The sequence below is a fragment of the Actinia tenebrosa genome, unplaced genomic scaffold, assembly GCF_029948245.1.
Source record: "Actinia tenebrosa isolate PJP-AT-01 unplaced genomic scaffold, QUT_ActTen_1.0 PGA_scaffold9__36_contigs__length_13948895, whole genome shotgun sequence".
NCBI classification, from domain to species: domain Eukaryota; kingdom Metazoa; phylum Cnidaria; class Anthozoa; order Actiniaria; family Actiniidae; genus Actinia; species Actinia tenebrosa.
The window spans coordinates 7,394,119-7,409,434 of NW_028292586.1; the positions used below are offsets into that span (position 1 = coordinate 7,394,119).

A 15,316-nucleotide genomic window follows, 5' to 3' on the forward strand; every position below is an offset into this window, starting at 1 on the left:
AAGGTAATCCATTTGACCTGGTAGAATACACTCCCATTTCTTTAAACTATGACTTGCCTTGCGAATTGGTAGAAAGCATAAACATCACCATTAAAGTGGACGGAGACACGGTGGATTTTAACGGGCGAAAGATCAATCTCGTCCTATCCTTCGCTTGAATCAAGCGAAGCGCGATTCTATTCATATAATGGGTCGAATTGAGGACAAACTTAAAAGGATTTACTATGGACCTGAAGGCTATTGGAGAGGAGCGTCAGCTATCAAGAAACTCGCCACCGCGGCCAGGGTATCAGAAGAAACGGCTAAGGCCTGGTTAAAAAAGCAAACCCTCTGGCAGGTTTATCTTCCCGTGCCCAAGTACATTCCCAGGCCCAGCTTTACCGTAAATGCCCCCAACGAAGTTCATCAGGCGGACTTGCTTTTCTTACCGCACGACAAGGTGAGAAGAAAGACCTATAGGTACGCTTTGACCGTAGTTGATATCGCAAGCAGACATAAGGACGCCGAACCCATAACCAGCAAGGACTCTGGGGAAGTCGCAGAAGCCCTAGGTAGGATTTATAAGCGCGTCTTGAAATGGCCTAAGCTGCTGCAAGTGGATGCGGGAACAGAGTTCATGGGCGTGGTTACCAAGACCCTGAAAGACCACGACACTAAGATTAGGAGAGCCGAAGCAGAGTACCACAGGGGTCAAAGCATTGTCGAAAGATTTAATAAGACCCTGGCCGAGCGCCTCTTTGGATACCAGTATTGGAAAGAGCTGGAAGATCCCTCCAAACGCAACAGGGAATGGACTCAGAGGCTCCCCCAGGTCATCGCGGCTTTAAACAACGAGGCGGCCAGGGCTACGGGAATGAAACCCAAGGATGCCATAAAAAAGAAACACGTGGAACACAAGTCCTACGTCAGAAGTTCGAGGGCGGTCGGACTGAAGGAAAAAAAGCTCCCCCGCGACATAGTGGTCAGATACCTCTATCAGCCGGGAGAACTCGAAGGTGGCAGTAAGAGAGCCACGGATCCTAACTGGTCCCTGGAAACGTATGAGATTTCGAAGTCCGTCACCAAGGAAGGGCAACCCGTGTTGTATTACCTAAATGGCCCAAGTCGCGGATTCGTCAAGGAAGAGCTGCTCATAGTTCCCAAAGACTCAGAGTAGTGCTGCTCCACGCGCACGATTACACTCTAGGTATGTCAGTCTTACATTGCCTCTGCAATGCCCGCGCTTATTATTTATACGATCCACGGAGAACTGCTGATCGTCATTCGGGTCAAACCTCCATAGTAGCGGTATGTAACACTTGGCACACCGCGCCCCTTTCTTATAGACGTCGTCCACGCATAGGTCGAATTTGACCCCCCTTTCTTCGTCGTGCCGCTTGTAGCGAAGGAGTTTCTTAGCAATGTTATCCTTAGCTACGTCTTCGGGGGTGCGGTCATAACGCAGTTGCGGACCCCAGGCTCTTTTTAGTTGCTTGGCAAATTCTACACGGCTTACGGCGGTGTAGATAAGGTTGCTCCAACACAGCCGCTGGTCTATGATCCATAAGGTTTCCTTTATGGTAAGCCCCTGCGCGCTGTGGACTGTCATGCAATAGCCCAAGCGCCAGTCTGGATGGGAGGTTATTTTTTCCACCTTTTCTATGGGTACCCAGGCTTTATCGTGCGTTACTGCGTTCTGCAGTTGGATGTCGGTACCGGGTACGCAAACGTCGCGGCGCTGCATACGGGTGTCGTGGGGCTTGTAGCAAACGGGCACGGGATGCGTAGGGAAGCGCTCTTGGTGTATTTTTAGTAAGTCTTTCTGTATGCGAGATTGTGCTGCGCGTTTGCTGCTCAGCACCAGATCTTTAGGATGACAGGCGTATAGAAAGTCCTCGTATTTCTTCGCTCGTACGCGTTTGCGCAGTGTCTTGCATTGGTCGGCGTCACTAAGACCCCGCAGTTCTGCTTTCAGGTTTCTTACTTGATCTTTGCTGCGGTAGTCGGTGTTAATTTCTTCGGAGTGTTCTACGAAATCTTTCAGCCATTCGTGGGGCATCTCTCCGGCTATTGGAGGAGGCTGGCAGGGATCTCCGACGAATATTACTTGACATTTTCCTCTTAGGAATTCTACGAATTCTTTGAGGATTTCTAAAGGAACGGTGCAAATCTCATCCCAAAGTATTACCGGTGGTATGTCGTGGATAGCTTCCGGTACCCACTTTTGACCATTCCAGCGAAAGAAGCTGTGGTAGGTTTGTGCGTCGTGGCCCATTTCGCGGAGTTCTCTTTCCAAGCGGTGCGTTGGCGTTAGCACCTTTATCTTAGGAAAGAGTTCTAACACACGCGTCGTCTTACCGCTGCCTCCCGTACCGTAGAGGTAAGAGAAGCGTTGGTAAGAGATTGGGTCCGCAACTGAAGGTAGGTGGTCCGCAGTGGGGGTTACGGAACCACGGGTGTGTTCTCCGTGATATTCTACGCGGCCTCTCCAAGCTTTGATCTCCTCATCTTTGACGCGCCATTGTCCACTTTCCGCTAACTCGTCTTCTGTGTAGAATTCTTTCATCTTCTCTAAGACGTGCGGTTTCACGTACAAGGAATCCGTAGCTACGCGCGGAACGTCCTCTTTGTCAAACCGTAGGAGCATTGCTAAGAGGTTGATATGCGCATATGCGAGCATACTGGTACGCAGATGGTAATACTGCGGTCGATGGTCCTGGTAGTAACACAAAGCATTCCACTTACGTTCACTCTGCTCGGCTTCTATGAAATAGTCCCATTTCTCCACAGACACCATTGTTCCTTGTTCATGGGCGCGCTTGATGAGGAAGCTTAGCTCGCCTTCGTCCGTTATTAGGCGTCGCTGCATATGTTTTTCGCCCTCCTTAGAACCCTGCGTGAACTTTCCTATGACGATTCTTGCGGTTGGGTTGTGTTCTGGCAGCCATTTCGTGAAGGCGCTGTGGCAAAGTATGGCTTCATGGGCGGTATAATGGAGTAATTGACGCTCTTCAAGGAACTTTAACAATGGTACGGGTATCCATTCTTTCTCCTGCAGATGCTTACCATACCAAGAGTAAATTATGGGGTGTAAGCCCTTTGCTAACTTCCAACTGGTCAGCCTTACGAATCCTGTAGCTGGGGCGTCGTAGTGGCCGTTTAAGGACACGCGAAAGAACTGTGAATCAGGGTGGCCGTAACGGTCGTAGTATTCCTTACAGTCACCAAGGCCTTTGAATGACGCAGGATAGCAGTGCTTCATGTCTAGGGAAACGTATTCTTCTTCGTCGTACTCCATGTTCCAAAGACCGCCGTGGCCGTGCTCTACGCAGGCCTTGGCTATGTCTTTGAACTCTTTAGGGGTGGGTTTCCAGCCGTTTCTCTTTTTCGCGGCTAAGAAGTCCAAGCTGCGAGAGCTGAGGACTTCGTCTGAGAAGTCTTCCCCAAGGGTTTCACAGGCGCTTTGGATGCGCTGGTGTTCAATTTCCGGGCGATACGGAGTGCCTTCTTGAGTCATAAACTGGCTTCCTTCCGAATCCATCAACCATATTGAGTTCTCATGAATCAAGTCCACCAACGGGGAGGTTTCGTAGACCTTGGTTTCTTTCTTTCGCGGGAATCGAAGTTCTCGCCAAGCGTGTCCGTTATGCTGGTAGATGACTATAGGAGCACCTCTGCCGCCGTATTTATGTGTCCCAGGGTAAATGTACCCGTCTGTGATGTCTTTCACGTGTATGCGCCTTTCTAAGAGGACTTCTAGTTTTTTGATGTTGTCTATCGTGGCTCCAGCCTTGCGAGTAGCATGCTCCCATTTCCTTATGGCTTCTTTCCTCTTTAGGGTGAGCTTGCCGCCCCGGGAGGAATCCTCAAAGAACTCTCTTACCAACTTTCCTACGCAGTTGCCAGGATGTCGCATTGGTTTGAGCTTCTTAACGTCTGGTTCTTTAATCTTGTAGGCACCGTAGATAACGACGGTAACAGGGTAAGCAACTTCGTAGAACAGCATGTCGATTCCCACCAGCGCTCCAGGCCTGGTATTCTTGTTTAGGACAAACAGGTTCTGCTTACCAGACGCTCGGATAGGATTTCGGCCTCTTTCTATTACCCAGTCGCCGTCTAGGTACTTTATGAACGTTAATTCTAAGCGGTAGTTGCCTTCGGGCATCAAGTCGATTATCTTTTCAGCCCTTGCGTCGTCCATAGTCTCGTCCGTATCTCCCTCCATAAACGTCGTGAAGGCGAAGTCGGCGTCCAAACGATTCAGCACCTGGGTTCGCAGCCTGCGTACAGTTTTGTTTCGAATGCTTCTGATGTCGTCCATCTATATCTAGGAAATATTTTAACCCTCGTTTGTGACACTAAGAACAAATATCTTAACTCTTAGTAATACGGGGCACCAATAAAACCCATACGCAGCTTTTTGACTTAAATTGCGCGAGCAATACCCAGAAGGCCAACGCGAATAATACCCGCGGGGGCCCAATGGTACTTGGCGGGGGTAATACCCGGCTCCCCCGGTACCCCCTCCGCGAGTCCCCCATACTGCTGCTTGGAAGCCAGATTTGACACTTACTGAATTTGTTAAGGTCCTTGAAAATCTGGGGAGAAAGGACATTGCTAAAATGATAAAGGATTACTATGATAAACAATTGAACACTGCAATGCAAACATGCAGAGTTGGAGAATCTCAAGGAATAACCAATGCACAACCTGTTTAATGTTTGAGTACTTGCACTAAAACTGGGCATTTTGTATTATTGTTTTAGACCTTCCCCTTATGGAAATTGGCACCCCTCGTTTTTTGCATTTGAATGTTTAAAAATCTGCCAATTCAAAAACCCATATAATAATATTGTTTACATGTGAAAAAAAAGTCACATGTGTTAATTTGCAATCTGCAACTTTTTATGTAAAAAGAAAAAAATGAGGGGTCTTGATTTTCATAAAGGGGAGGTCTGGAACCAAACTCGTTTCCATAGCAATGCCATTTTTAAACATTGATTAGTAATACACATGGTCAGTACTATAAATCATGCAAAGTTTCAATGGAATCTGATCTTGAAAAGTTACTTTTCCTTTGTTTATTTGCTCAGGAATCTGAGCACAATATTATATATAATGACATCATTAGTTGCCTAACTTGCACAAGATTTCGAGAAATAGAAAACTCCTAATTCTTCGCTATTAAGCACAGTGTCCCGCAATAGCATAAAGATTGGATAGGTAAATATTTTGCTTTACAGGTTCTTTAAGGAATAGCTTTGTATATACACAAACTTGGATGTAGTTTTTTAACCAAATAACCAATACTGGTTATTGTAATTTTCAAAGACAACTGATAGCTGTAATATATGGCTAATTGCATGCATGCACACTCAAAAAAACTAGCCAAAGAACTACATGTATTTAAATTACATATTAATGATGACTGACAAGCATTGCATTCTGCAGGCCTGTTAATATGCATGCCCATATGCAGTAATGATAACCAAGCTAGAGGAAGACCAAGCTTAATTAAAGACAAATCCCCCTCGGAAATTCCAAATTCCCCCATGGCATGGGGTGGGGGGCAAAGATAATAAATTATTTCTGGAAAGGCACATTTCAGATTTTATTTTGTAAATTTGCCATCATATATTGTGACAATAAAGTGGGTTTTGGTGGTCTTTAAACTGACAAATATGTATATGTTGCCACACATTTCTGGGAAACTAAACTAATATTGTACTGCATCCTGGTAGTATGGAGCAGGTTTTATTTTATTTTCGTATTATTAAGATTTTTTCAAAAATCGATATCAAATTGGCCGTGTAAAATTCACAGGTTTTTTCACAGGCCATTTTGATGTTACCTGTGTTTTCACAGGTTTTTCACAGGATTTTCACATGTTCTCAGCCAGTAGTGCATAATAGTTTGTTTTATCAACCATTAATTCAATAAATATGTTCCGAGCTTTCGGGCTACTCTGCCATCCTCGGGGAAATGATAACGTTTTTTTTTAAACGTTTTTCATTTCCCTGAGGATGGCCGAGTAGGCCGAAAGCTCGGAACATATTTATTGAATTAATGGTTGATAAAACAAACTATTATGAATTTAACATCATTAAATTTAACACTAGATCCAGCATATAATAGTAACTTTAAGGCCTATGAATAGTTATCCAAAAGATAAAATTCAGAGGATAATTTCTTGTCAAGCTTCTTGCAACTGAAATCTACATGGAATAAAGTTTAAGGTTTTATCTGGTGAATCGTGCTTATTTGGGAATCGTACAAATGCCTCCCCAGATCAATGACCTAAGATTACATATTCAGCTGATTTTGAAAGCAACAAGTGTGACAGGTATATATATATGATATCATAATATAGATAATCGTGTAATAAATATAACATAACATAATAAAACTGGATAATATAACTAGAAGTCTACAAGAAATAAACTTTTGAAAAATCCATATCTGATTGTTTGTTTACTCTAAATATTTGACATCAATAATAATGGAGTCTTGGGGAAAATTATAGACTGGCCGTTGGGTGAGAAAATGGAAAAATTACATATTTTTTCCCCTCCAACCAAATGTTTTTCAGGATCCCCCCTGTTTATTTCGATCACTGTAAAAATTTCAAAGAATCCCATTTTTTCTCTGCTAAATCACGCCTACCCCCTCCCCCTTCAATAAATACTTGTACTCCTATTTGGGAACTATTTTAATATTGTTTGATTGGTAGTGAAGCTCCAAAATAGCAATTCAGTGATACGTGTTCCCTTCAAAATGGACGACTTGGTTCTCTCCCTCAGGTCAATAAATGACTCTTGCGGGAAATTACAAACCGGCTAAATCCTAGAATTTTCTTCAAATCTAAATTCTACAAACGAATTCAAAAAACATGAAAGTTTCACAGTATGATAATATTGTTAACTGTTTATCCCGAAAGAAATATCCTCCTGATTTTTTGAATGAAGAAAAATGTTTTATGGCGAATGTGCAGGAAGTTCTCGCTCGAAATAGGTGGGCAAGAAGAAACTCACCAGTATTGCGTACTAGACACGTAGAAAAATTTTGCATATGAATTTTGTTTTGCCATGAGACCAAGAAGAGAACTCGCTTGATTTAATTCGGCGAATAGAATTTTATCTTCCAAAATACGAACGTAGAGGATTACAATTTTTATAATAGATTTTCACAAACGCGCGCTCTGATTGGCTGAAAAGCTATGTTTTATCAGAGCATAGATGATAGATATGACGTCAAAACTATGCTTTCTATACAAGATTAAACATAGAAATGACGTCACAGGAATTCGGCTTTTCAATTTATTAAAGCATTTTCAAATTTCAAATTTAAAATATTCATTTATTTTTATCAAGAATTATATCTTTCCTCTAATGAAGGAAAATATGTCGTTTTGAAGCACATTTGATTGGTACTACATTTCGATGAGTAAAGCGACCTTATTTCGCTAAACTAGAAGCTTTTTGCTTGCTCGTGATGGTGTTAGAGAAGTCCAAAAAAATTCAAATTTTTTTCATAGTCTAACAGGAATGAACAAATCTATTGTAAGAAACTTAAGCTTACTTTACAAACTAGCATCGTCAATTTTACGCTAATTTACGGTAATTTTTTACCGTAATTTGTTTTCCAATAGCCCGAGACTACGATTACAAAATACTACCTACACTACTATAGTTCAGGGTGAACATAAAAAACAAGATTTCCAAGTACTGCACTGCTAGCTTTCTTCCAATTTTGAAGATCAATAAATTTTTCAGTCTCTCTTCAACTCTTCAGTATTTGAATTTTCATTTCTTCTAGCAGTTAAATGCTTGTTTTCTTTGGCTTTTTTGCTAAAATTTACAAGCAATTCTCCTTTCTTGTTGAACAAATTATTTGTGGTGATTTCAATATACACATCGATGACCCATCTGATCCTTACGCAACTGCATTATCTGACTTGCTTGAAACGATGGCCCTGAAGCAACATGTACGCACCTCTACCCAAATCCATGGCCATTGTCTTGACTTAATCATTACAAAAGTCTCTGATAACATTATCTTGGATTCACCTATATCAGACAGTTTTCTTTCTGATCATGCAACAGTTCTTTGTGGTCTATTGCTGTGCAAAGCAAAATTTACTACTAACACAGTATCTTACAGGAAATTGAAATCAATTGATCTAGAAGCTCTCAAAGATGATCTACGTGCTTCTAAACTCATTGTACAGACACCTTCTCAGCTGGATGACTTGGTTAGCTCCTACAACAAGACATTGTCATCTTTGCTTGACAAGCATGCTCCTCTTTTAACCCGTTCTGTCGTCATACGCCCTCGTGTACCATGGCTCACTGATGAGATCCGTGCTATAAAGAGGCAACGTAGACGTGCTGAATGTAAGTGGAGAAGAACAAAACTTGATACTGACTTAGCTGCATTTAAAGCTCTAAAGAACACGACAACGTATGTTATGAACAGTGTTCGTCGTGAATTTTACACTGATTTCGTCAACGATAATTCTGATGATCAGAGGAAACTGTTTTCTGCTACAAAGAAGTTGCTGGGTCAACAATATGAGATGCAATTCCCGCTGCATAGTGATAAACAGTCTCTTGCAAATGACATGGGAGCTTACTTTGTGAAGAAAATATCTGACATCCGAGATGAGCTTGATATGACCTGTGCAGCTCAACAGACTTTGCCTCCTGTTTCTGATTCTCTCGGAATGAATGCAACTTTCTCTCAGTTTAGTGTCCTTGATATGGATGCTGTGAGAAAGCTTGTAACTAAAGCATCTACGAAGTCCTGCCCTCTTGATCCTTCACCTACGTCTTTACTGAAGGACTGTTTGGAAGAACTTTTACCACCTACGACTGAAATGCTGAATTCATCACTGCAAACTGGTGAATTCCCTGACTCATGGAAAGATGCTCTTGTGTACCCAACTTTGAAGCGGAATGGACTTGACACAGTTTTCATGAACTATCGCCCAATCAGCAACTTGCAGTTTGTATCAAAGCTTGCTCAACGAGCAGTGGCTGATCAACTGTATACTTACATGATTGAATATGGCTTGATACCTGATCTTCAATCAGCCTATCGACCAGGATACAGTACTGAAACTGCCTTACTTAAGGTTAAGAATGACCTACTAATGAACATGGATAAACAATGCGTAACCTTGTTGGTCCTACTTGACCTCAGTGCTGCCTTCGATACAGTAGACCACAACGTTCTACTTAACAGCCCCTCATTTGATTTTGGCATATCAGGGATGGCCTTAAGCTGGTTTGAGTCATATCTGTCAAACAGAAGTCAACGTGTCACCATTGAGGGTGTTGTTTCTGATTCGTTTGATCTGGAATACGGTGTTCCACAAGGCAGTTGCCTCGGTCCTCTGCTGTTTATATTGTATTCAAGCAAGCTATTCAGAATTATTGAAAGTCATCTGCCTCAAGCCCACGCATATGCGGATGATACACAACTGTACCTGGCCTTCAAGCCTGGCGACGATACTGATGAGAGGTTGGCTGTGAGTGCTATGGAAGCGTGTATTTCAGACATTAAACAATGGATGCTATCTGACAAACTGAAGCTGAATCCTGGTAAAACAGAATTCTTGGTGATCGGTACCCAACAACAGCTGGAGAAAGTGAACGTCACCAATCTACAAGTTGGAGAATCCAAGATTAACCAATTTTCTGTTGTAAAAAACTTGGGAGCCTGGTTTGATTCCCACTTGAATATGCATGAACAAATTAAGAAAACTTGTAGTTCATCGTTTTACCATCTATACAATATTAGAAGAATTAGGAAATACCTTTCACGTGGTTCTACCGAGACTTTGGTCCATGCTTTTATAGTGAGTAAACTTGATTACTGTAATAGTTTATTGTATGGGCTTCCTGATATTCATGTAAATAAGTTACAAAGAGTGCAAAATTCTGCTGCCAGGGTTGTTGTAGGGCTTCCTCGTTTTTGCCACATCACACCAGTTCTTTTTGATTTAAACTGGTTACCTATTAGATATCGTATTCATTTTAAGATACTACTGTTAACATTTAAATGTTTACGTGGGCTAGCACCACAATATTTGTCTGATTTAGTTTCAGTAAGTAAGGTTTCTAGGTATAACCTCCGGAATCATAAGGGCACTCTGCTAAATCCAGCTAGTGGGAAATGTAAAAAAACTTTAGGTGACAGGGCTTTTCAATCTGCGGCCCCTAAACTGTGGAACGCTCTTTCTGTTGAAATCAGGAATGAACTGTGTATCAGGAAATTTAAATCACTTGTTAAGACATACCTTTTTAAATTAGCTTTTACTTAGAATTTTATACATCTTTATTGCTATTTACTATATGTTTTATTTATTTTATATATTTATATTATTCTATACTATACTATATTATGTTATATCTATATTTCTTTTTATCCAATTTATTTAATTGAATGGCATAGTTAATTTCTGCGCATATGAACATATCCACATGAAATATGCGCGTTATAAATATAACATTATTATCAGCAGTAAACACGTTTGAATGCTAATTAGGTAAGCTAGATAGGGCGTAATTTCGTAACCTACCAGCATGACAGGATTAATAATATATACAATCACTTAAAACCAATTATTAATGTTCTTAAGATGCAGTTTAAATACTTGGAATGTTTGAAATGTCCTTAAGATGTGATTAATTTGAATGTTCTTGCAATGTTCACTGTGCAGCTTTATACCGCTTTCTGCATTCTGAGTAATACATCTTTGTATCTTGCTCCAAAGATATTCTTCATCTCAGGCTCCATCTCTTTAGACCATCCTCCAAGAGCGTCCAAAATGAGGTTCACTTGCAAGATCGTGTATCCTGGGTGTTGTTTTGTGAGCTCAAGTCTAAGTGCTCCATACTTCTTCGTCTTCTCTTTGTCTTTCTTTTCTCGGTTGTTAACCCACGGACAGCTCATTTCCACTGGTTATTATTATTATTATTATTATTATTATTATTATTATTATTATTATTATTACTATTACTATTATTATTATTATTATTATTATTATTATTATTATTATTATTATTATTATTATTATTATTATTATACCCCCTCCCCCCTCAGAGACCTGTTCAAATGCTGGGGGTCTGCAGTGGCAATTTCTATACACAAATATGATTTTAGCATACATGCAGACAGACAGTCCATTCATTTCTGTGATTTGGCTTTTAGTTTTGGAGATATATGGAGACAAAATCTAAGATTTCACTTCAAGAGGTTGTGGGTACCGGGTAACACCACCCCTCCCCCCTAAATCGTGTTCAGTGAGATGACAATTGTTTTGCCCTCATCTCTAAAATGATACAGGAACTTGATTTTGGAAAATGGCATTCAATGCAAAAAGCAATAAAAATGTAAACTTAAGTTCCTCTTCACTTAAATTTCCAATCTGGTGACAAAGCAAAAGAATTTCTTTCTCCGTGTCAGAGGATTGATCCTTTTATGTAAATAATTGCCAAAGTTGGAAAACTGCATGGTCAGGATTTTGATACTTGTTTTTCTGTGTCTATCAGCAAACTCTTGTGGGGAGGGGAGGGGGGGGGGGAGGGATTCCTTGCATTTAAATTGTTTCACATTCTCAGTTTCAATTCTTGTCAATCTTTAAATTTCTCAATACTAAATGCCCTGTATTGCCCTAATCTCAACCATGAAATTAAAACAGTTATCGTAGAATGATAAGTTATACACCGTAGTGAAAATAGTAACTGACGTTTCGGACGTTAGTCCTTCGTCGGAGTCAATAGAAAGTAAGAGTAAGAGAGATGTTTATATAGTAGAGGAGAGAGAAAACAAACCAATAAGAAAAAAGCAAGCCATTTAACAAAGGAAAACAAAAGGATCGAAAACAACAATAGGTGGGAAATAACTTAATTATAAGCGAAGCGTTCGTTCATCCCGTAGGGATTAACGGTGCCAAGTGAATGAATTAAGCGCATTTCTTTTGTTTTACGATGATTGTTGCTGCAGTGGGTTAAACACAGACCAAAAACAATAGCATTAAGCTCAGAGTGATTAGCAGAGTTAAAGTGCCGAGCAACTGGTTTAGATAAATCCTTCTTGCGAATGTCGTAAAGGTGGTCTCTAAAACGATCACCTAATCGGCGGCCAGTTTCTCCAACATAGAGCATGTTACAGCGTGAACATTGAATGCAGTAGATGACGTTAGAAGAAGTACAATCAAAATGATCTGTAATATTAAAGGTGGATTTGGGACCTTTAATAGAAGTATGTGAAGCAACAAAGGGGCAAGTGTAGCAACGTTTGCGAGAACAGCGAAAAGTACCGGGTTCTTTATTAGAAGGAAGTACACCTTTAACTAAGAAAGAGCGTAAATTACGGTCCCTTTTGAACGAAAAAAGAGGGCGTTCTTTGAAAATGTTGGACGTGGTGGGATCAGAGTTGAGTAAATTGAAGTTACGATTAATGACAGGTTTGATAGAGTTGTTAATAGGATGGTAAGTGATAGTGAATGGAATGCGGTTAAGGTTAGAATTGCGTGATTTAGGGGTGAGAGCAGTGTTACGATCTATGGAAGAAGCTTTAAACATAGCACGGTCGATGATGGTAATAGGGTAACCACGATTAAGAAAAAAGGAACGCATTTCTTGACATTTGTGAGAAAAATCAGTGTCGTCACTGCAAAGACGGCGCAAACGTAAGAATTGCGAAAAAGGAATAGAATTGAGAGTGTGTTTAGGGTGTGAGGAGGAATAAAGTAAATATGAATGAGAGTCTGTGGGCTTATAATGAATAGTGGTATTGAGATGATTAGCAGAAATACTCACAGAAATGTCAAGAAATGTGACAGAAGTTTCACTAATGTCCCAAGTGAATTCAAGAGCTGGGTGAAAAGAATTGACATAGAGAATAAAAGAATCTAGGTCTTGTTTTGAACAAGAAGTAGCACCAATACAATCGTCAATGTAGCGACCAAAAAGCTCAGGTTTAATGCCTGGATAGAGATCAAAAATCTGTTGCTCGATGTAGCCAACGAATAAATTAGCATAGCTATAGGTCCCATTTTGGTGCCCATAGCTACACCGTTAATCTGTCGAAAAAAGCGGTCGCCAAAGGAAAAACAATTAAGGGTGAGAACAAGTTCAGCTAAACGCAATAAAGTAGGAGTGCTAGGTTCTAAAACGGTGCGAAGATCAAAAAAATGTTTGAGAACATTGAGACCTTCATCATTAGGAATGACGGTATATAAAGATTTAACATCCATGGTAAATAAAAACTTGGATTGAGAATTTTGAAAATGAAAGTCATTAAAAATCCTGAGGGCGTGATTAGTGTCTTTAATGTAGGTGGGTAGAGTCTGAACGATAGGTGACATAAGAGAGTCAAGAAAGCTAGAAATAAGTTCGGTGGGACAACTACAAGCTGATACAATAGGACGGCCAGGATTATTAGGTTTGTGAATTTTAGGTAAAAAGTAAACATGAGAGGTGCGGGAAGTGTTAATGATAAGATTGTTGGCAGTAGCTGGAAGACTGCCGTCAGAAATAAAAGAGTTAATAGTGTCTTTGACAGTTTGCTGGTAGGTAGGTGTGAGGTCTTTGTTGATTTCAAGGTAAAAATTGGTGTCCGAGAGTTGGCGTAAAGCTTCCTCTTTTCGCTGTTCTCGCAAACGTTGCTACACTTGCCCCTTTGTTGCTTTACATACTTCTATTAAAGGTCCCAAATCCACCTTTAATATTACAGATCATTTTGATTGTACTTCTTCTAACGTCATCTACTGCATTCAATGTTCACGCTGTAACATGCTCTATGTTGGAGAAACTGGCCGCCGATTAGGTGATCGTTTTAGAGACCACCTTTACGACATTCGCAAGAAGGATTTATCTAAACCAGTTGCTCGGCACTTTAACTCTGCTAATCACTCTGAGCTTAATGCTATTGTTTTTGGTCTGTGTTTAACCCACTGCAGCAACAATCATCGTAAAACAAAAGAAATGCGCTTAATTCATTCACTTGGCACCGTTAATCCCTACGGGATGAACGAACGCTTCGCTTATAATTAAGTTATTTCCCACCTATTGTTGTTTTCGATCCTTTTGTTTTCCTTTGTTAAATGGCTTGCTTTTTTCTTATTGGTTTGTTTTCTCTCTCCTCTACTATATAAACATCTCTCTTACTCTTACTTTCTATTGACTCCGACGAAGGACTAACGTCCGAAACGTCAGTTACTATTTTCACTACGGTGTATAACTTATCATTCTACGATAACTGTTTTATTAGAAACACCGACGCAGTCCACGCTAGTGTTTACTAGCCATCATCTACATGAAATTAAAAGACTAATATATGACACAATACGGTACCAGAATTCGCGAATTATGGAATTTAATAAATTTGCAATATATGACAGGTTATATGAATAAATATATGACATAGTTTTTAATTATGTTTATACGGTATCAAGAAAATTGCGAACTTTTTTTATTAGTAGTGTTAAAGAAAATTGCAAAATTTGCAAACATGTAAGTCCCGCAAAAAAAAAACCTCGGTCAAGCGAAAAAAGGAAGGAATGAAGGAAAAAAACCGCACATCCCATCCTTTCCAGCTTTGATTCGGACAGCAGCGCTGTAGAAAAGGTAGGTAAACGTTTTGTCTTTCATTATTTAGTTATGTCATTTTAAAAATCGAGAAAGCTTATTATAATATTAAGCCGTTTTGATTTACATTCCGCTACAGTTTTACTAGTAAAAGAATTCCGAGTGTATGAAGAAATGTTCGCATACTTTTGCATCATCCGGTAATTGCGTCATCTCGCCGATGGATGCCATTATACACCTCCAACTCTGATTGGCCAGCATTTTGCAGGCATCTATACTATTAGAACTAGCTCAAACCTGATTTGCTAACATTGAATAAACTTGACGTGTCAAATGTTGTTAAAGTAAAGCAGAATTCTGGCATCATTTTTCATTCGCGACTATATTTAGAGATCATTCATGACCCCGAAACCTTCTCATGTTCAGTCCCGCACTAGTATTAAACTAGTATCAATATTACGTGGTGTATAGAAGTTTCACAATATGAAGCAATATACCTCTAGGAAAATGCATTCGTTGCAAATTCCTTTGCATCCGGTACAGTAAAACCGGTTTCGGTCCTCGCTAGTCCATAAGCATAAGCACAAGCATACGAGAGTGTATGTCCTCACTGTGAAATTCAGTGACATATAAGCCCAAGCATAAGAAAACGGAAACGTTGTGATCCTTATGTTTATGCTTGTGTCTTGCTGATGTCGCTAGTCAATCAGAGGTTACAATAACCATTCTCATGGAAAGCC

At 40.2% G+C, this 15,316-nt stretch overlaps 1 pseudogene; it reads right to left on the minus strand.

Annotated features, from left to right (window-relative positions):
* Window positions 1-11,732: 11,732 nt before the first annotated feature.
* LOC148904657 (uncharacterized) lies at window positions 11,733-13,069 on the minus strand (annotated as a pseudogene).
* Between the last annotated feature and the right edge of the window lie 2,247 nt (window positions 13,070-15,316).